Genomic DNA, 20,995 nt, shown 5'->3' with positions numbered 1-20,995 from the left:
AATGAGATTTGTGAAGAGTCAAAGTTCCATTTACTCCTGAAGAAAAGAAAGCAGGGGCATTGACATTGATGTCTGAGAGGCCTGAATTAAATTCAGATTTTAGTATGTACATCTTATGTAATCTTAGGCAACTTTCTCCACTCATATATTCCTCCATCCAGATATGTAAAGAGCGTTCATTATATGCCCAAAGCTGTCCTGAATGCTAAGTATAAAGGGGGGAAAGCCAATAGCAGCTCTGCCCTTGGGAAGTATAATCCAGAGATAGACAATTTATGCTCAAAATTTGCCTACAGCTTCATTTCCCATTTTTTTTGAGATTGAAGGAGCTATACCTAAGTGTTTTAATTCCTTTCCTCAAATGTAAACAGTAGTTGTGAAGATTTGAGAGTTTTATAAGCTACTAAAATAAACACTTAACACATTGCAAATATTCATACTAAGTGGTGCTTACTAGGTCCATTTTGTCTTCCTAAGTTTTAACCTGGGTTCGTAATGTTGTTCATAATAAATGCATTCATATTAAGGGAATATCTTAACTGAAGTTTTCAGTCACTTAAGTCAGTAAGTACACTGGGTAGCGTGATACAATTTGCATTGTATATAAGAAGAAAGATCTTCCCAGCTGATCATAGATGCCATAAATTCATTTTGGAAGCCCTTGGGAGATAAATTACAAAGATACAGCATTAATTGTTCTAGAAAGGCTTTATGGAAAAATATGCTTTTTATGAGGTGTTAAAAGGAAAGGAGGGAAAAAAAAGGAACTGGTTTTAGACGGGGAGGGGATCTGAGTTGAAGCTGTAGCCCGGGTCAAGGCTGGGCAGTGGGAAGGAGTGGAATGAACATAGGAAGAGGACTTTTGCACTTGTGCTGAGGGGAGCAGAGCTAAACGCCACAGAGAAATAAAGGCACCCAGAGGAGTAAAGGAGCTGGGATTAATGCAGACTCAACCTAATCCAAAGTGTGATAGGTAACTTCGGAGTAAACCATTGCGTTCCATTGTTTAAAATGGTCATACGTGTGTTCACCTTGGGGGAAGGTCACTTCTGAAGCAGAGCCTACCCTGGAGGGCTGTGACAGGCGCTTTATGTCTGGGAGATGATAGGGAAAAGGATCACGTGGCCCTGCAAATGGCAGCAAATGCTAGGACGGTCCCTACAAAGGCTGTCTGGCACGCTAACCAGTTGGCTTGCACTTCCTAAAGCCTTGCAGGCAATAGAACTCCAACCAGAGGCCCATTAGGAGTGGCTGTGAGTTTCTCTTCCTGGAAATGAAGGGAACTAGAGTGCAAACTGGGCTGTAGGACTTGGGGGGGGGGCAAAGGAAAATGGGAAAGGAGGAGAGGGGAGCGAGTTCAGACAGAGAACAGGTCACTGTGGGTCAAGCGAAGAAGATGGAGAGAGCTCGCCAATAATCTAAGTTCTCCAGTCAGTGGGAACACAGAAAGAGATCTCCCAAGGGGCCTGGAGGGGCTGGGCTGTGGACTTTGATATTGGACCGAGACTCACGAGAGCAGATCTTTAAAATGGCTCTCATAAAAGATGAGAGCTTTCCCCAAGGCAGAGACCTGCATCAATCCTATGGAAAAGTAGATTAGATATTTGAGACATGCACTGAGCCTCAGGTGTCCATCATTGTTTGGCCCCCTCAACTTGGGCAGACTATCGGGGTGGGGGGATTGTGTGGAGAGGAAGAGGAGGAGGCTCTGGGGCCCAGTTGTGATCTTCAATCTCACCCTGAGCCCCTGCCTTGACTTACTTCCTCAGAACAGAGGGACTGAAAACTCGGCTTGAAGGGAAGCCCTGGAATTAAGAATGAAAAAAAAAAAGGAATCATTTTGCTTTCTGCATTGCCCATATTCTACTTAAAGATATTGTGTTCATGAAGAAGAAAATATTTTAAAAGGAGAGGAAGAAATAGTTTATTAGTACTTGGGGAAATTACAAAAGTGGGCACCTTGACTAAGATATATTATATTGCTAGGTGCCAGTGGCTAAGTCTATAACCTTAGATACTTAAGAAGCTGAGGCCTTGCGGATTGTGATTTGAAGCCAGCCCATGCAAAATGATGCATGACATTCATTCTATCTCCCAAATAACTAGCAGAATACAACTGATTATAATGACCAGCTGGAAATGTGGCCCAAGTGGTAGATGGGCTAGAAGTGAGACCCTGAGTTCTGAGTTCAAACCCTGGTGTGTGTGTGTGTGTGTGTGTGTGTGTGTGTGTGTGTGTATGAGAGAGAGAGAGAGAGATACAGACAGACAGACAGAGACAGAAACAAAAAGATATTAATTGAATTGGAAATATTTAACAGACTGTTGTTTGGAAGATATTGGAAGGTAACCATTTTTTTCTCAGAGGTAATTGTCAAACTAATAGAGAAAGGTGCCTGGGGAAAGGCTCTGATTCAGTATAGTGATTTAATAATAATGGCAATATTTGATTGAAAGTGTGGCCTCAGGCAGTCCTTCATTCCCTGTCACAAAGTGGCATTCCCTGTAATATTTGGGTGACATAAAGGTCTCTTCCAACTAGGTGTTCCTGAGGATTCTCTTGGTTGTAAGTGACAAACCCAAATAGTGTCTTCATCTGTGAAGGAAGAATTTCTTTAGAGAATATTTGAATGATTTCATATAGTCACTGGTATGGCTAAAATTTGAAGCTTGAGTTGGATGGGACACAGTCCTCTCTCTCTTCTCTCTCTCTCTCTCTCTCTCTCTCTCTCTCTCTCACACACACACACACACATACATCTGCTCCACTCTCTTTCTTCCTACATTCCAATTTCTCTCAGTGATTCAACTGGTAAAAAGTGTAGCAGTTGGTTTCCTAATCTTAACATGCATGGTTTAAAATTCCTGCAGAAAGCATTTCTGTTAACAGTCAACTCTGACCAGGAAAACCAAATGAAGATGAATACATTTGCTCAAAATTTTAACTCATGAGCTCTCTCAGGACAAGGGCACTGACCGTGGGAGTTCCGGTGTTGTGAGGACGCGAGACTGTCTTGTGTTAGATGACATGGATGGCCAGTTCTGAAGGGAAGTTATTGCTGACAGTGTGCAGAGAAGAGGTCACCTTGAGAACTACAGTGAATATTGGAACACAGTCAAGATCTACCACGAAATCCCTGCTACCCACAGACTGGGCAGGGGTGTGGCAGATGAAGTTAGGCATCTCTGTTCTGTAAGCTTTGCACTACGGCTGGAGCCCACCATGGTCACGGCCAAGGCTGGAACCTGTGGCATTGTACCTAAAGCCTGAGTGTTACACCAGCAAAGGCCATTCTGCATTTTATACGTGGGAAAGCAGTTCTTCAAGGTGTAATTACAGTTCTGTGGCAGAAATTGTCTTGACATGACATAGAGGGTTCCTCGGCTCTTGACACTATATCCCTCCTCTGTTTCAACCCAGCACTGAGAAATTATGTAAGCTCTGCAGAGGAATCCTTGGGAATTCCTGGGCTGAGGCTGTCTCCTGGGCTCGACTCTGCAAGGAAGGTCAAATATCTCCCAGTACTACTTCATGGCGGTCATTATAAGGACACCCAGTGACAAAAATTCATTGTGTCTGGGGATGAGGTAGAGGGAGTCAGACTCAGGGCCTTGCACCTGGTAGACACACACTTTACCACTGAACTACATCCTAGCCAGAGGTTTGTTTTTAATTTGCTAAATATTACATGTACACCTTAAGTTCAGATCTGAAATGTCCCGTAGGGTCTCATGTAATAACAATATGGTTGTGAGTCTGTGACTCTACTGGGAAGCAGAGAAGGCATAGCTTAGCACAAGGAAGCTAGGTTATTGGGGCCGTGCCTTTGAAAGGGATATTAGGACCTGGCCCATTCCTCTTGATCTCTTTTGATTCCCGAGTTAAGTGGTTTCCTTCTCAATGTACTCCTACCATGATGTTCTAGACAGGACATGCAGCTGGAATCCTAGAGCCAAAGACAACAACTAGCCCCAAACCCAAACAACTGTGGATTGAAACTTAGAGTCAAAATCAATCTTTCTCCCTTTTAGGTTAATTATCTTCGGAATTTCTTTTTTTTTTTTTTTTTTTTTTTTTAAATTTTTTTTTATTATCAATTGAACATAAATTTTTTTTTTTACAAGGTGCTGTGCAAAGAGGGTGCAGTTACATAGTAGGGCATTGTGTACATTTCTTGTGGTATCTTACAACCTGTTTTCCCATCCCTTGTCTAGGTCAGGTAGACCCATATGCAGTATACAATGTATCAAGCACATATACAGTGATCACAGACTTGGTCTCTACTGTCTCTCCATCTCCCTTTGTTAACAGTCATATATCAGGGAGATCATGCCCCTTTGTTTTCTGTGTTCTAGGCTTGTCTCACTCAACATTATTTGTTCGAGTTCTGACCATTTCCCTGCAAATAACAATATTTCACCATTCCTAATCGCTATGTAGTATTCCATTGTGTATAAGTACCATATTTTTTGGATCCATTCATCTGTGGAGGGGCATCTGGGTTGTTTCCAAATTTTGGCTATTGTGAATTGTGCTGCGATAAACATGGAAGTACAAATGTCCTTTTGATATCTTGGGTTTTGCTGTTTAGGATAGATGCCTAGGAGTGGTATGGCTGGGTCATAGGGTAGGTCTATATTGAGCTTTTTGAGAAACCTCCATACTGTTCTCCAAAGTGGCTGTACTAATTTGCACTCCCACCAACAATGGAGAAGGGTTCCTCTTTCCCCACAGCCCCTCCAGCATTTGTTGTTTCCTGAGTTCAGAGTATAGGCCATTCTAACTGGGGTGAGGTGGTATCTCAGGGTTGTTTTTATTTGCATTTCCTTTACTAGCAGGGATGTTGAGCATTTCCTCATGTGTTTCTTTGCCATTTTTATATCTTCTCTTGTGAAGTCTCTCTTTAGCTCTTTTGCCCATTTCCTAATAGGTTTATTGGGCTTGGAGTGGCTTAGTTTTTTGAGTTCTCTGTAGATGACAGATATCAGGCCTTTGTCTGTTGCTGTGCTGGTAAATATCCTTTCCCATATCGTTGGCTGTCTTTCTATTTTGGTGGCTATGACCTTAGCTGTGCAGAAACTTTTTAATTTGTAGTAGTCCCATTTGTTGAGTCTTTCCCCTATTTGTTGTGCGCCTGGGACTCTATTCAGGAAGTTCCCTCCTGTGCCTATAAGTTCTAGTGTCTTTCCTACTCTGTCTTCGGAATTTCTTTGTCACAGTAATGTAAAAGTTGGAAAACCCAATTACATACTAAATAAATTTAGCGATGCAGTCGTCCAGGGCTGGGAGAATTCTACAAGATCCAGCAGAGGACAGAGAACAGAGAAGACAAAAAGTGTCACGCAGCCCTGGAAACTTCTCACTCTCTGAAATTTCAAGTCCTCTCTGTATCTCTGCTCCTCTCTCTAGGGGCGAGGGAGGCGGGGGTCTGAATAATTTGACTTTTAGGTAATGTGCTGTAGAAGTAGAAGATGATGATGAGGAGGAGGAGGAGGGCAATGAAGATGATAACAATAATGGAAATACAGTGTCCCTGCCACGCGGTAAGTGCAGGTCGGTCTGTTGTGCTGTTCTGAGAACGCTGCTGGAGTGCTCAGGGAGCTAATGAAATGAAAGCTGAAGCGTGTGCACACCGGTGCTTCTCCGAAAACCCATAAGGAGAACGTCAAACGTTTGAATGTTTCATTATATTTTATATTTCATAAGATGCTGCCAGGGACAGAAAGAATAAAAAGTAATGGTTAAAAAAAAATGGAGAAGCAGGAGGGATGAGTCCTAGAATTGAAAATAACCATCAGCTTTGCTAACCGTAGGTAAATAATATATCCTAAAAGCCTCGGGAGAGAGGAGGCAGTGACTGAAAAGAGTAGCCTTGACAGTGAACCTGGTCTAGAAAATAAATAAATAAAAACCAATTAGGACACACGAGAAGCAACCTTTCCTTCTCTCCTGGTGTGAGGGGATGTCATTGGAGAGAATTTGTCCCAGAGTATTTTGCCGTGGCTGCAGCAACAAGAAGTCTGGCTTCACCATGAGTTAGAGAGAAAATCCACGCTGGTGGCATGTGTGCCCCAAGGGGAAAGCTCCAGCCCTTGGAAATGCATGCTGCTTTCTTCTTCGTACCTGCAAGGTGGAGCGTGTGACTTAGTGAAGGCTTTGGTGCACGTGTGTTCACAGTCGACGCCAAGTAAGCCCAGTTGGCTTGGGATGGGGAACAATTAGCCACCGGAAAGTTAGAAGGAGAGCTGTGGCTCAAGTGGGTAGAGTGGCTATCCTTGAACACAACAGCTCAGGGGCTGGCCCAGGCCATGAGTTCAAGCCACGATACTCGCACACAAAGAAAATGTAGGAAGATTTCACAGGGATTTTTTTCCCCTTGAAATATATGTTCTATCAGCAGAATAGGCTACTTGTTGGACAAATGCAGCACAATTTACGTGATGAGTGTCATCCACAGATAGCTCAGGGGAGGGTAGAATTTGTCAAGGCAGTATCTTTTACGTATTGTTTGCGTCCATGACTTAGACTTGCTATGCTTACCTGTTATGCTATATGAGATATATTACATACACACATATGAACACAGACAGACAGGCACATACACACATACACAAAACCCAAGGATTTTATCAAACACTAATTATTGGGGCTGTGTACAGTTCTCCCTGTTCACTCTAGTTCTGTGTGTTCCAGGCTGGGCTTTCTTTTGGTCACTGTGTATACTACATTGGTTTTGTCTCTCTGAAAACCTTGGAAATAGAGGACAAAAGGAAAGACATACCTGAGCGTCTGCATTCCATCCACCAGGCTGACCCTAACCTCCATGAGGGCAGAGGCAACTTCTATGCTCAGCACAGTGTAGCACATTATCAGTACTAAACACATGTTCACTACCCTCAACATTATCTACTAATAATTTGACCTTGGACAAGCCATTCAATAAGTCTGTTTCCATTTTCTCACCTATAAAACCATATTGATAATACTTTTCTCTTGGCTTTGCTATGAGGTAAAAACCCCTTAAAACAGTGCTGACCTAGCACATTTTTATTGTTAAGGCTGTGATCAAAGACTCTGTGAAATGATGTGAAGTACAGGCAATTGACTTGGTTTAGCTCTCATTTGTTCATTGCTCCAGTGCCTATTCAATCCCTTGGACAATGGAAAAGCATTTTATATTCGTTACCTCTGACCCTCATCAAAGCCTTATGAATAGGGGACTGCTAGCATCCGATAATAGATTAGACCTGGGAAGACAAGCTACTAGCTTTACACAAGACAAGTGACTCTTGGTCTATGCAGCAGACCCAGGTCTGCAGGACTCCAAATCTAAGTGGTTATACAGGGGTCTAAGTAAGGACGGACTTAATTTACAAGGGGCAAAACCTGAATCGGAATGGCAGACTATCAAGCTTTACATTGGAGTGACAAGACTGCAATACGATGATGCCTAAATCGGAATTTCCCTTCATGTATCAGAAAGGCCTTTCCATACAGATGATGATTTTCATGAGTTGGTATCTTCTGCACACCAGACACATTAGCTGCCATCTGGCCTTGGCTCCAGGTTTGTGGGATGGCTTCCAGACAGCCCCTCTATCCTCTTCATACCAAATATGTACATTTGTATGTGAGCACACATGCTGAATACATGTTGAACCTCGTATAGCACATCCGATGGTCACTGGTACCAATAACCATTTTGTAGTGACTGGGTTATTACTTAGGGAATCAATACCTCCTGTTGCTACCCAAAATCATAAGCATCAGGGAATGGGGGGGGGGAAGGTATTTCTTATAAGAAAAGATCATTCCCTTTGGTTCAGAATGAGAGGATTGGCATAGAACCCCCTGGACGTCTGTGAACCACGTGTTAAGCTCTTATACGTTCCTTCCTGCTGGGGACAGAGCTGGCAACCAAAGTGGTGTGGGAATGTGTAAGACTCTCATCCACTGGCTTCAGAAAATAAAGAATCGGGTTGTGACTTTGGAAGGATATGTTCATGTCTCCTGTAAAGATGGCATTCACCATGCCCCCTGCATTGTCTAAGAGAGAGGCACCCAGAAACTAAGCTCTTCAGAAGGAGTTTCCGTTAGCTGAGCTTCTCTTTACTGGTACTGTAGAAGTGGGTTCTGGTCCAGGGTAGGAAGTTCACTTTCCCAGTTGTGACAAAAGACAGTGCCTCCCAATGTTGTCACAGATGTCCTCTGAAGACCAATTGTCTCCTCTAATTGAGGACCAGCGCCCCTAGGGCGGCGCCCTGTGGACTGGTGGCATCAAGTCACCTTGAAGCAGTTAGAGATGAATAACATCTATAATTGCATTTGCATTTTAACAGATCCTCCAGTACTTTATATTCAAAATTCTGTACGGATGGTCTTTAAGGTTTGTTTTAAAGCCCATTTCTCCAGAATGCCTCCCATTCCCTACTTTCTCTCTTCTGTGATGAAATAAATCTTTCTCTTCTTACACTATTTCCTGGATTCATTTTTCACCGTTCGGGAAAAAAAATGCCTCAAATTTGCAGACAGGTGTTTGTATGGATTCCAGAACCAAAGCTTACCTTTGCTCCAAATCTTAGTTATTAAAGGTTAAAAACTTAGTTATTACAATTATATTTATTATTGCTATGGATCCTGAGGTTCTCAAATAGAAAAAGACAAGCTAGAGTTGGAGGAGGAAGAGGAATTTGAGTCTGTAAGAATTGGTTTGAGGTCCAGTCAAGCTTGACTTGGCCTTGCTCATGGGATTGGAAACAGGCCTTGACTAATTCTGTGTCTGAGCATATCAGTCTACATAAATTAGTTTTATGTTTTATAACCCATGAGATTCAAAATCTATTGAGTGTGGGAAATGTTGCAAGTCTCCCAATTTGATACCAGTGGATTCATTTTTAGTCCTCTTTGGCTGATAGAATTCAGAAGCATTGCTCTACATTCCTTTCCAAAGCATTCAGTTATGCGTTTGAATATTGTGCTGGTATTTCTGCTCTCTCTGACATTTTTCGACATGTAATGTCCAATTTATTTTTTTGCATTGTTATTTTTCCACCTACTCTACTGTGATTGGAATTTAGGATGGGAACAGTCAGAATCTTATGTATAAGATTCTTTGTACCTCGCTTCATAGGTGGCTATTTAGTTAAGACAATAAACACATTCCCTACACTCTAGCCAGTTCCTGGGAGACAATACACAGACTTGGAACTAGGCAGCTAAGCATCGAAGAGGATGGGACATGGGATAAAATTGGCCTAGAGCACAAAGACTCTCTCCTGGGCTAATGAAAGCCCTGGCTTCCATTCTCATGGCTCAGACATAGCATCTCCATTCTGCCTGTGGTAGGAGACCATCTAGTTACTCCACTAGCATCTGTCTTGTGAGCAGCAAGTAACGTCTCTATGGCTTCAGGATTCACACTGTGGTTTTTGTTCCCGGCACTCAAGCCTCCACCTTTCACTCTGTGAATCTGGGTCATCCCGGACTCTTGTCTCCAACAGAGATAACTCTGGCAACTTGAAGATTAGGACAACGGATCTGGGAAACAACATTTCACGTCTGACCTTCAGAATCAATGTTCTCCTAATGGTTCAAGTTACCAGAGATACCCCCAAGTACATACTCCATCCCTCCTTCTTCCAGCTAAACTCTACCTCCTCAGCACTTTGCCCCTTGTATTCCTTAGCTCCCCTTGTTTCTGTGACCTGTACCTGACAAGCGAACCGAGGGAACAAGGCCTCTCTAGCAGAGGTGGCAGCTACGGGGCCTGCAGAGGAGACCCAGCCAGCTGAGCTGCTCACATCACAATGGCCCCAGGGAGAGGCCAGAGCAAGGGGGACCGGCCTCCCCCGTGTCCAGCTGCCTCCAGTCAGGGCTCCTCTCCACTGCTTCCAACGAGGCCCTCGTATTGTCAGCGCCGCAGTAGAGCAATCCATCGCTTAGCTCACACTCCTCCTGATCTCATTGTCCCTGCAAACATGAACAACGGGGACACAGCCAGGGGTGCGCTTTTCTAATCTCCTAGAAAGTTCTTAATCTAATCGAATTGACAATGATGATGAACCATAACAAATCCCTTTTAGTCATTATCCCAATTTTACACATTGACTGTGGCCAGTGTTTGAACTCTAGCTGTCCATGTCTGAGTGTCAAGATTTTTCTTGAAATTTACACATACATACACACATATTTACACACACACAGTTTTTCAATATCTCTTCTTGTAAGTTAGAGTGTCTTTTAACTCAACTGGTAGGACTACGGTAGCCCACAAATAGGGGTGTGTGTGTGTGTGTGTGTGTGTGTGTGTGTGTACACACTGTGAGTGTTCATGTGAATGTAGATCTTGAAGGAACTACTGAATTATTTTCTTCTTTGTTTTTCTGTTTGCTTTTGTTTCTTTTCTCTTGACAATTGCAAATCACAGGAACTGCCTTTGCCCCTGGTTTTCTGTACTTAGGACAGGATTGGTCTGAATATGGGCTTACTTAGAGCCAATATTAATGTTCTCATTATTTATCACTCTAAGTGTGACACAAGCCACTTTGCTTATGAAGCTTAATGGGGGATTAAAAGTTTTCTCCATTTTGGGGCTATGGCTTTTCCTGCCAACCGGGTCACAGGGTCTTCTGACTTAAAGAAAGAGTTGTTGAATACTAACTTCCACAGGACTCTGATTACACTGATTGGCTTGAAAATACATACTGGCGTTACCATGTCCTTAATTCGGAGTGCAGAAATAGCAGAAATAGAGAACAGGAGTCCATTTTAGCTTTTATGTGTTGAAATGAGTGTTTTATGCTCAATAAGCTTATTTATGAAAAAATTAAACTACATAACACTGGAGCCAATGACTTTAGTGTAAAATTTTAACAGTGAAATACTGCAATACTAATGGGATATTGCTTCATTAATGGACTCCCCGCCTCCAAAGGTGTTCTTTGTCATGACACCCCAGGGTAGTTCATTTTCCTATAAGTAAAATTGACATGGAATTATATTTTGGGGTCCTGTGTGCACTGTGTAGTATTATTATGAGAAAATAGGCACACTAAATCAGAAGGTTGACAGCCATGTAAACTGGCATTGACACTTTAGCTCAGCTGATTAGGTCAATGTTAGATTTACCAAATTATTTAACAAAGTTGCTTTTGCAATCTCCTATGATTCTCAGTCCGAACTTTTCCATGAAATCTTTTATGTGTCACCTTCGGGATTCTGTGACAGGAGATCACAAAGTACTTTTGCTCTCTTACTGTTTCACTATTTTCTGGAAAAAGATACATATTCCTTATAGACTTATTTGATACAGATAATCTTTTGAGAAACAATTTTAAAGAGTGCATCATTTCTAGAGTATGAGATTTGTGTGATGGAGGTAGACTTATTTTGTGTCCAACTTTGTGGTTAGTAGTGGTTTTGCCATCTTAGCTATATTTCAGTGTGGAACAACAACAACAAATCTCTGTATCAAACAAAAGCAGGTTAACATAGTGATGGCTTCTTCATGAGGGTATCAGTAATAGCAGGAAGTACAATTCTCCTGTCTTGAAAAACAGTGGGGTTTGTTATGAAGTTGATGTTCCCCCAGAGAATGCCATGTGACTGGAATGATTAATTATACAGTTTCATTATTATCTTTTGTTCAGAAGGTACTTCTCCTTAGGTCTCCAAGAACTTTTTCTCCCATACGATCATGTCAGGTTTTGATTAAGCATCATTATGTACAGTTCATTAACAATGTATCTTAAAATGAGTTTTTGATTGAACACTTTTATTGGTCATTTACTTTAATTGATGGACTCTGTTGAAATTTCCCATAGAAAATTGGCCAGGATGGTTACAATATTTTTCATTATATATCACAGTGGGTTTTCCCCCCACTTTTAAAGAGCCCAAATTACTTAAGAAAATAAAATAAAACCTTAACTTTCAAAAATTAGATATTGATCTATTGCTAAGGCAGTTGCTCTTTCTATAGTTGAATTAGGAGAAAAATGAACCGTTGATATTGAATAGAAATGAGAAAAATTGGGAAAATCAAATAATCCTATTAATCTCACCTCTTTTTCCTAGTGCTCAACTCATATATGGATAGTCTTGGACCTTGACCTTGAACTCAGGGCCAAAGTGCTATTCCTGGGCTTTTATCTTTTTCATTTTCCCCCCCTCAAGGCTGGCACTCTACTACTTGAGCCACAACTCCACTTCTTTCTTTTTGGTGGTTAATTGGAGATAAGAGTCTCATGGACCACCCCCACCCCCACGCTAGCTTGGAAGGTTCTTTAAACTTTTAATCAAATGGTTAAACATATTTGGCAATGAGTCAACTGATAACTTTTTGTAAGGTCCTTATACTTAATGAAAAGCTAGGAAACTCTTGAATCGTATTATTCATTAGTAAAAACTACCCTGGTGTATTTTGTTGGTGAACTTAGTGATCATTGAAGGTATTTGAGCAAAAAGAGACAACTACTCACTGAGGATGAGAATATGGTAAAATAGGTTATTGTTAATATTTTGCCAGTGTTAACCTTTTATAAGGTTGTTACTACACTTGAAATAGCATAAGATAGGGCAAAGGCAAGAAAATAACAGGAAAAGTAGTCTGAAGATTAATGTGTCTTCAGACAAGTCATTGAATTTCTCAGTTCTTTACTTACATGTGATGATATGGAAACTGGATTAATTGTCTTTAAGGGTTCTCACTCCCAAGCATACCATGGTTCTCTATTTGTCTTATGGCTAGGAAGTAAAGTAAATTAAATTCCTCCAAAACCTGTATTTCAGTCAGAAAACACCAGGCACTTGGGACAATAGAAGTCATTAGGAAATGTTGATAAATTTCTAAGGTTTTAATTGACATTTATTACACTAACATATACTTCTATTTCATTTATTTGTGAAGCATCTTTCCCTCCTACTAAAAATATGTGACTCAGAAATAAATCAAGCATTTTCTCCCCATCATTTTCCCTTTCTTCTTTGAGATAGCAATTATTGCTATCTGTGAATCGGTGAACTGGTGTATGCTTCGTCATCGTCATCACAGAAAAAGGTCAAGTTTGAATTTTACTTGCGGAGCCTGGGTTATTTTTCAGGAAAGGAGGAGTTAGTCATTGCATATCTTTCTAGATCTCATCGACAGAGCATCATTATATTCTCTCTCTTACATATATTTCTGATTGTTTCAGAATAAGGCAAGGGTGAACTATAAAGCCTACTAATTCAAAAAACATGCTTTGAAGGATGTAATGAAACCAGGAAGATCAAACTGCTAGAAATCAGTTTAACCACCTAGACATTTTGCACATGGACAAAAGTGCTTCATCTTCAGACACTTGCAAGGAAGAAATCCTAAATGTAAAGATGTAAAACCCACAGAAGGCATCTCTCTGTCTCTCGGTCTCTTCCTCTCTCTCTGTCTCTCTCTTTCTCTCTGTGTCCATCCTACTTCTTTCTTCTGCAAGGTATCACTTTCACTGAAGTAAAATGTGCCAGCATTTGGCTCCATTCTCATTAATTTTCTGTAGGACACTGAGTGGATAACACTTCTTTGTTAACCTGTGTCTTGGAATTTATTGACTATTCTCTCAGTTGGTGGCTAAGGAAAATACTTTCTCCTTCTGCCACATCTTCTTTCCTTGATCCTTCTCCTTAAGTAAGATAAGAAATTATGAAAAAAAAAATAGAATTTGAAGAAAGTGAATCCACTGAGACATCCAATTTCATGAGTCAAGTTTTAGACTGTATTTAAATTTCATTCATATATCTCCATTTATTCCTAACAAATGAAATGAATAAAGAAAGTAGCTTTGCTAGCATTTGGCATCTTAAATTATTGAGAGGAGCATCATTTTTATTATCTGTTTTGCTATGGAGTAGGGTTTATGGAAATAATAGAAATGCACTAAACCTATAGTATATACCCAGGAGAACGTGCCTCGATATCTTACAGCATTTCTCTCTGTCTTTAATCAAAGAACCAAAATGGCAGCTGTAATACTAACTAACCATCCTAATTGATGTATTTGGAAAGGAAGAAAAATAATAGGCAGCTGGGACTCAATCTATTATCGATATGTAATGCTGGAAAAACAACCTAGTATGTATACGCCATGGGAAAATAGAATGTGGAAATAGCTTCTAATTACTCAACGGGGGACTAAGGAGAGCCAGGCATGGGGAGTCTTCTTGCCCACAAGAAGGTATTTGGGGGAAAAAAAAGCACGGGATTTGGTGGTTAACAATCCTGGCCTCTATCCTTCCACCAACTTTCACCTCCAGAGTGACCCAGCCAGGTCAACTCATCTTCATCAGATTTGGCATTGGAGTCACTGTTGAGACAAAAGCACGAGACCTGCTGTGAAAGGCTGCAAAGCAGTGCCTTGCATGTGGCAGGAACACGTGAAGTAGCCATGCGCTCTGAGTCACTCTCCTTTTCTTCACCAGGAGGGAAGGACCCAACAGTCTTCAAGCTTTTACCAAGCGGTAGAACCTTTCGAACAACAGGAACAAGCTGTTTTGTGGGGACGATGTCTGTGCTCTATGGGCCACTCGGGTTGATCGCCTGTAACGTTTCATCTTCTCTTTCCCTCAAGTTGCTCTGAACACTCATGGCAGAAAATGGCTATGGTGACTCTTGGAAGTCGTGTGACCAATCATACTTGGGTAACTGAAGGGTGGAGATGAGCCTGACCTGAGCACAGTTGTGTCCTGGTGCCATGTACGTCTGTGTACGGTGAGTGCAGACATTTTCATGGAAATGGTCATTCCTCCCACCCCCCTGTAGTGCAGACGTCTAGACTAACAACGTATGTCCGGTTTCTTTTCACTCAACACTATGTAAAGACAAAATGACTGCTTGGTTTAGAACAGATCAGAGCACCTTAAGGACTGTATATATTTTACTAAATATTTAACTTACTTTTATAATAACCACACTTAGAGGTATGCAGGGATTGTGAGAATCTGTGGAGTCAGATTAAACTAATTTTAAGTCCCAGGTCTTCCACTTACTAGCTTTTTGTGACCGTAGGCAATGATTTAACCCTCGCCAACCCACAATTTCTTCATTAGTGAATCCAAAATGAAAATTCATTTGGATTACATTGAGATAAAAAAACACACAAACAGATAACAACAGTGCAACACACACACAGACACACAGACACACAGACACACACACACACACACACACACACACACACACACACACACATACCCCAGGGGCCCTTCCTGGACTCAGCATAGAGTAAATGCTCAGTAAGTCTTAACTTGTTTTTGTTTAAAATATAGCATGGATGTTTATTTAAAGACCCTACTCAACCAAATCCAAACTTTGAACCAAACTTGGCTAAGAAGCCATACTGGTACATATTGATACAGCCTGATTTCTTATCTCATGTTTGTTTCATTTTCTTCCCCCTGAATAGTTTACTGATCATTTCTACTATTATGGAGGGATTTTCTAGTACTTGACTTTAGCTACTGGGTGTTTATACACAGTAAAGAAGTAAATGTTGTTATCAACTGTGTTGTCATAGATTAAACTAGGAATCTCTCTCTCTCTCTCCCCCTCTCCCTCCCACTCTCTTATTAGATATTCCATTAGCTGTAGTAAATGACTCCAAAGAACATTTTTGTTCTTCTTGTAGACAATTTTAGCTGTAGAATTAAATTCTCACAGATGGAAAATACGCTTGCATCACCTGGAGGTTCTGATGGATTGGGTCTGATTCACGCCCTGGTATCTTGCATTTCTAGCATGCTACCCAGTGATGCCCGAGCCAGCATCCCGCAAGGGGACAGGTCTCAAAGCGGGGCCTCAGGGGTATCCCAAAGTAAATCACCCTGCATTGCTCTTTCTTCATTCTTTTGCCTATTCAGTTAGCATAAGCAGATTATTTTTTAAAAATTCATGTATGTATTTCATGCCAGTCATGTTTGAAATGCAAACAGATTCCCCCAAAGGATCCATTGCTGAGTTGGACATTTTAAGCTGTTTATCTCTGAGGAAATTTATTTTCTTCAAAGAAGAAAACAAATAAAAACAAACTTACAGCTTCGTGCCAACCTCAAATGTGGACCTAATTTTATAGGATGATCTTTGGCAAATTTCATCTGTGTTTTTGAATATCCAGCAGGTTGGTTTTCTAACCACAAGGAAAGTAAACGTCCCTCATAGGTGGGAAAAACCCATCCTCAAGGACTTTGAAAAACTATTAAAATTACTTTGGTATGTGACAGAGGCTTGTATCCCTGGGCAGGTTGGGCCTTTATAGTACCAAAAACGATTCCTTTCACTCATCCACCCAATACTGATCTTTCTGCAAGCCTTTTGGAGTCAGAGAGGATGATAGAGAGGAGAAATGGGCTCTCTGTGAATTTGTTCATTTCTCAGACACAGTGGGCAACTCATTGGATTCCTTCTGCTTGCCCCCCTCGATCCTAAAACTTGAGGCTATTGAAAAATGCCATAAATTCATTGTTTTAAGAGCTGTTTCTTAAGAAAACTCCCAGCCAAGCCTTCCAGAATACATCATCCATTTCAACACAGATTCTCATTGACAACATTTTGTGGGCATCCATTGAATATTAATATGAAGCCAAGGAAATAATGGTCCTTGTTTCTTTTTCCTGAGAAATGACAGGAATAGTGGGTACTTGTTCCTTCTGAAAAACAGGAAATGTCTAAGCCAGCAACATTCACACTGGTGTCATCCCTACATCGCTTCAGTTATGGATTGAGCCCTGCCAACTTCTCCATGACGCATCTGTCTACCAGAAAGGGAAAAGCTTCTGTGAGGGATTCTCTGGGAAAGGATATCTCAGGAGCAAATCCTATGCCGCTCTCCACCTTTCCGAGTCTTAAAATGCAGTGTGAATTGGTAGGAACCCGTATACCTCCAAACAGGGGGCTTCTGTCTATTTGATGTTTCTGAAATGAGTGAGGGGATCTTTGAATGCAATGGTCACCGAATTGGGACCCCATTCTTTGGGAGAAATGCTCGAATTGAATAAGCACAGATCTTTCCTGTCCCCTGGAACTACAAAAGTTAAGTGTTTTGAAGACTTATTAGGGTTTATCAGTCTCTGGGAATTTCCCAGAATCCTTGACGTGTCTTCTCCCAAGTGATTTGCCAAGTGGAGAGGGTGGGGTTGGGGACAGAGCACCAGCCAGGGTCGGTGGCCTGGGAAAGATTTAGTCAAGTCTCAAGGAGACTTCATGTTGGTATATTTGCCAACGCTGAAGTGTTATATTTTATTTTGTCCTTCCTGTTGAATCCAGACTGTTAATACCCTTCAAATCTTGCCCCAGGGCCTGCACATTTATAAACAGAGGAACAGGAGTTGCTGAGGCCTCTGTTCTATTGATTTGGAGAGTGCTTTGGGGAATCCTAAGATCAATAAAGCCTTGGCTTCCTTCCTTCTGCTTCTTCCTTGCCATTTCTAGCCCCTCAAGTTTGCCTCTCTCCTTTTCTTGCCTTGCTCTTGGAGCTCTATGCCATTTGATCTTTCTCTCTCATCTACCACGGAGAAGGAAATAATTTAATGGTGGGTGATTGCATTTTTAAGATTTCTGCCTGTAGTACCTTTCCAGGTGGATAAAAGGAGACCTGAAGTATTAGACCTAAGCTCCTCTAATACTTCTTCTGTCTACATTTATTAGCAATAGGGTGCAGTTGTACACAACCTCAGACTTTACCCTGATTTAGTGACTGTATAATACATGGTCCCTGGGCCATGGACGTGCCCACTGGATTTTTCTGTCTCCTCCCCCACTTGCATGTATGTGTCAAATAAATGTGTACATGTAGGTGCGTAAACACACGTGGTTGGAAGGATCTGCATGAAACAGAAGAGGTTTTGTTCTCAATGTCAAAGTGGGGCTGGTAAAACTCCAACACAATAAAATAATAGCCTTCAGACAACACTTTGTTTCATTGACAGTTGGGTTCTCGCCAGGATTTTAATTTTGTTGTGGTGGTGGTGTGCTTGTTTCCAGACATAGTCTCCCTTACTAGCTTGGACTGCGTGGGACTTTGGATCCACCTGTCTCAGACTTATGAGTGCTGGGATTACGGGGGTGCTCAGCTAAGATCCATGTTTTGCTTCCTCTGGACAAGCCTTTCTTTAGATCAATAGGAGGTAATGAACTCTCCCTGAAAAGAAAAAAACAAACAAACAAACACCAGCTTCTTTTTCTCTCCCCAAGATGTTGATACCCAGGCCCAAAGCAACCAGGCCAGCCAGTCCTACGCTGAAACCTCCAAAGCCCCTAGCTGAAATAAATCTTTCCTTTCTTTAAATTGATTTATCCAAGGTATTTTTTTCACAGTCATGCAAAGCCATCTGCATAACACAGAATCTCCTAATAGAAAATAAATAAAAGTACTTGTGATTTCTAAAACGACAGCCTACCTTTGCCTCTGAAGAAGTAATGACCCCCTACTGGGGTCAGTTAGGGCTGCCAGAACTCTTGAGACTAGCCTGCCCTCTCTGCCTCCTTTCCTGTAACTCTTTAGCTCCTTTCTGGGCTCTGCTCTCACCTCAAGGAAGTAGCCGTGCCTCCTCCATCTGAAGATTAATGCGTTCAGTCTTGGCACCAACACAGAAAGGACTTTTGCATTAGAAACATTTCTTCTATGATCAATGGCCTATCCATATTGAATAATGGCTAGAAGAGAGGTATAATTAACAAGGTAGACCCTTCCTGGTGGCTCATTTCCCCCACCATTGCCTTTTATGGAAAAATCGGCCATCTTTTTGTTGGATCCCTGAAGAGGGAAGGTCTATGGAGTTGGTCCATTTCAACGTCTCATGTAAAAGTCGTAGAAGGGGTGATATTCTCCACACTCTATCCTCATGGTTTGCCCACCCCTTCCTGACTGACAGTCCCTATCCTGTACTGAAAAACCATCTGTCTCCACAGCTCACCCACGTAGGGACAGAGTTGTTGTCAGTGAGGCAGCCAGGACTGCAGCAACAGGCACCAATGCCAGACAACACAGGTGGTTGGGAGCAGTGAAAGTCACCAAGGAGAGTCAGAGGAAACCAATGCTTCACGAGTTGGGAGGAACGCGTGTGAAGGCACGGCGATCCTGTCCCAAAATCCGAGCCAAATGATGGACACAGTATCTACCAAAGGATGATGCATCCACCGAACTCTAATTCAGAGAGATGATAACAACATGGTTGGTGATGATTATTCAGTGAAAACTCACAAGCCAGGAGCCTGTGTAGTTTGTGTGAACTACCAAAGTTAATCTATACATGAAACCTATGGGGAAGATATTGTTCTCTCCTCCATTTCTACAAAAGAGAAGGTGACTTTCCCAAGGTCACCAGAATAGTAGCCAGTGAGTCAGGATTTGCACCCAGGCAGCCAGAACCAAGTAGTTAACACACAGGCTACAGAAGGCACATGGTTCATTTGTCTTAGGTCCACAGGCCAAAAGAAGTGCTGAGATATGAATCCTGATGGTCTGTGCATCTAACCCAATGGGTCACAGGGTAATTAGAAAAAGTTACAGAAATATTCCAAACACTGTCTTCCAAGAAGTGGAGAAAATGGAATGGTCAAATGCACTTGCTGATCATTGGGGTTCCATGGTGCCATTTTCCAAGGACTTGGGTGCTAGTTATACTGTGCTATCTCAGGCCCCCAAGTCTCTCAAGTACTTCTGTCTTGTCTCAAGAATGAAACCAGTGGGGCTGGGAATATGGCCTAGTGGCAAGAGTGCTTGCCTCCTACACATGAAGCTCTCAGTTCGATTCCCCAGCACCACATATATGGAAAACGGCCAGAAGGGGCGCTGTGGCTCAGGTGGCAGAGTGCTGGCCTTGAGGGGGAAGAAGCCAGGGATGGTGCTCAGGCCCTGAGTCCAAGGCCCAGGACTGGCCAAAAAAAAAAAAAAGAAAAAAGAATGAAACCAATATCCTCCACTGAGTCCAAGAGAAATCTTGCAACCTATGACCAAACTTACAGAATTACAACTTATATTTCTGTATTTTTCCTTTCTGATAATGTCTAAGGCCCTGCTAGGGAAACCCAGCATAATCCCTCTTCTTAACTTTCCTCAACCAATTATATATTACATCCACAATGAAGTCCTTCAGATTCTTTGAGTCTACCATTCCTTCAATCCCAGCTCTGAGGTTAATCACATATGCCATGAACACTTTAAAGGAATTTTCTATGTCTTGGTGTCTCTCTCTCCTAAAAAACCAGGAATGGTTCTATGTCACAAGAAGCACAAATCTAATTGTTTCTCTTTACTTCCCTTTTATTTCTCTCTCTTTCTAGCACTTATCTTTAAATATACTGTGTCATTTTCTGTCTTTTGCTTCTTGTCTTTTGCCTCCATTAGATTATAAAACCAGAAAAGCAGAAGTTCTTGCCTGTTTATTAACAGCTGTACAGATGTTTCCACAATAGTACCAGCATATACAAAATGATTGAGTATTTTATCTAACTCATTAAAAATATACTTGACCTTTCTATTTCTTCCAGGATGAAGTACCGACTTGTCATAAACGGTCTCAACTTGACTGTATTTCCTCGCATCTTACTGTATATAAGCAACCTTAATATTGTCATTCCTGAAGCTTTCTAGGCTTTAAAAAAATCCAGACACACATTTTCAATTGCTGTTCTTCTTGTCAACGTTAGCTGGTGGTTATTTCTTCATGTATAAATATCCCACCCACCCATCCATTTATCCACTCATCCATCCGTTTATCCACCCATCCATTCATTTATCCACCCACCCATCTATCCACCCACCCACCCACCCATCCATCCATTTATCCATCCATCCATCCATCCATCCATCCACCTACCCACCCACCCATCCATCCATCCACCCACCCACCCACCCACCCATCCATCCATCCATCCATCCATCCATTACCTGACCAAATTCTACATCCTTGAAAATTCAGGCAAAACTTTTGCCATTCTGTGATTCACTTAGATTCCCATTATTGCAG

The sequence above is a fragment of the Perognathus longimembris genome, chromosome 24, assembly GCF_023159225.1.
Source record: "Perognathus longimembris pacificus isolate PPM17 chromosome 24, ASM2315922v1, whole genome shotgun sequence".
In the NCBI taxonomy this organism is placed as follows: domain Eukaryota; kingdom Metazoa; phylum Chordata; class Mammalia; order Rodentia; family Heteromyidae; genus Perognathus; species Perognathus longimembris.
The sequence above is the reverse complement of the archived record's forward strand: the minus strand, read 5'-3'. Positions refer to the sequence as shown.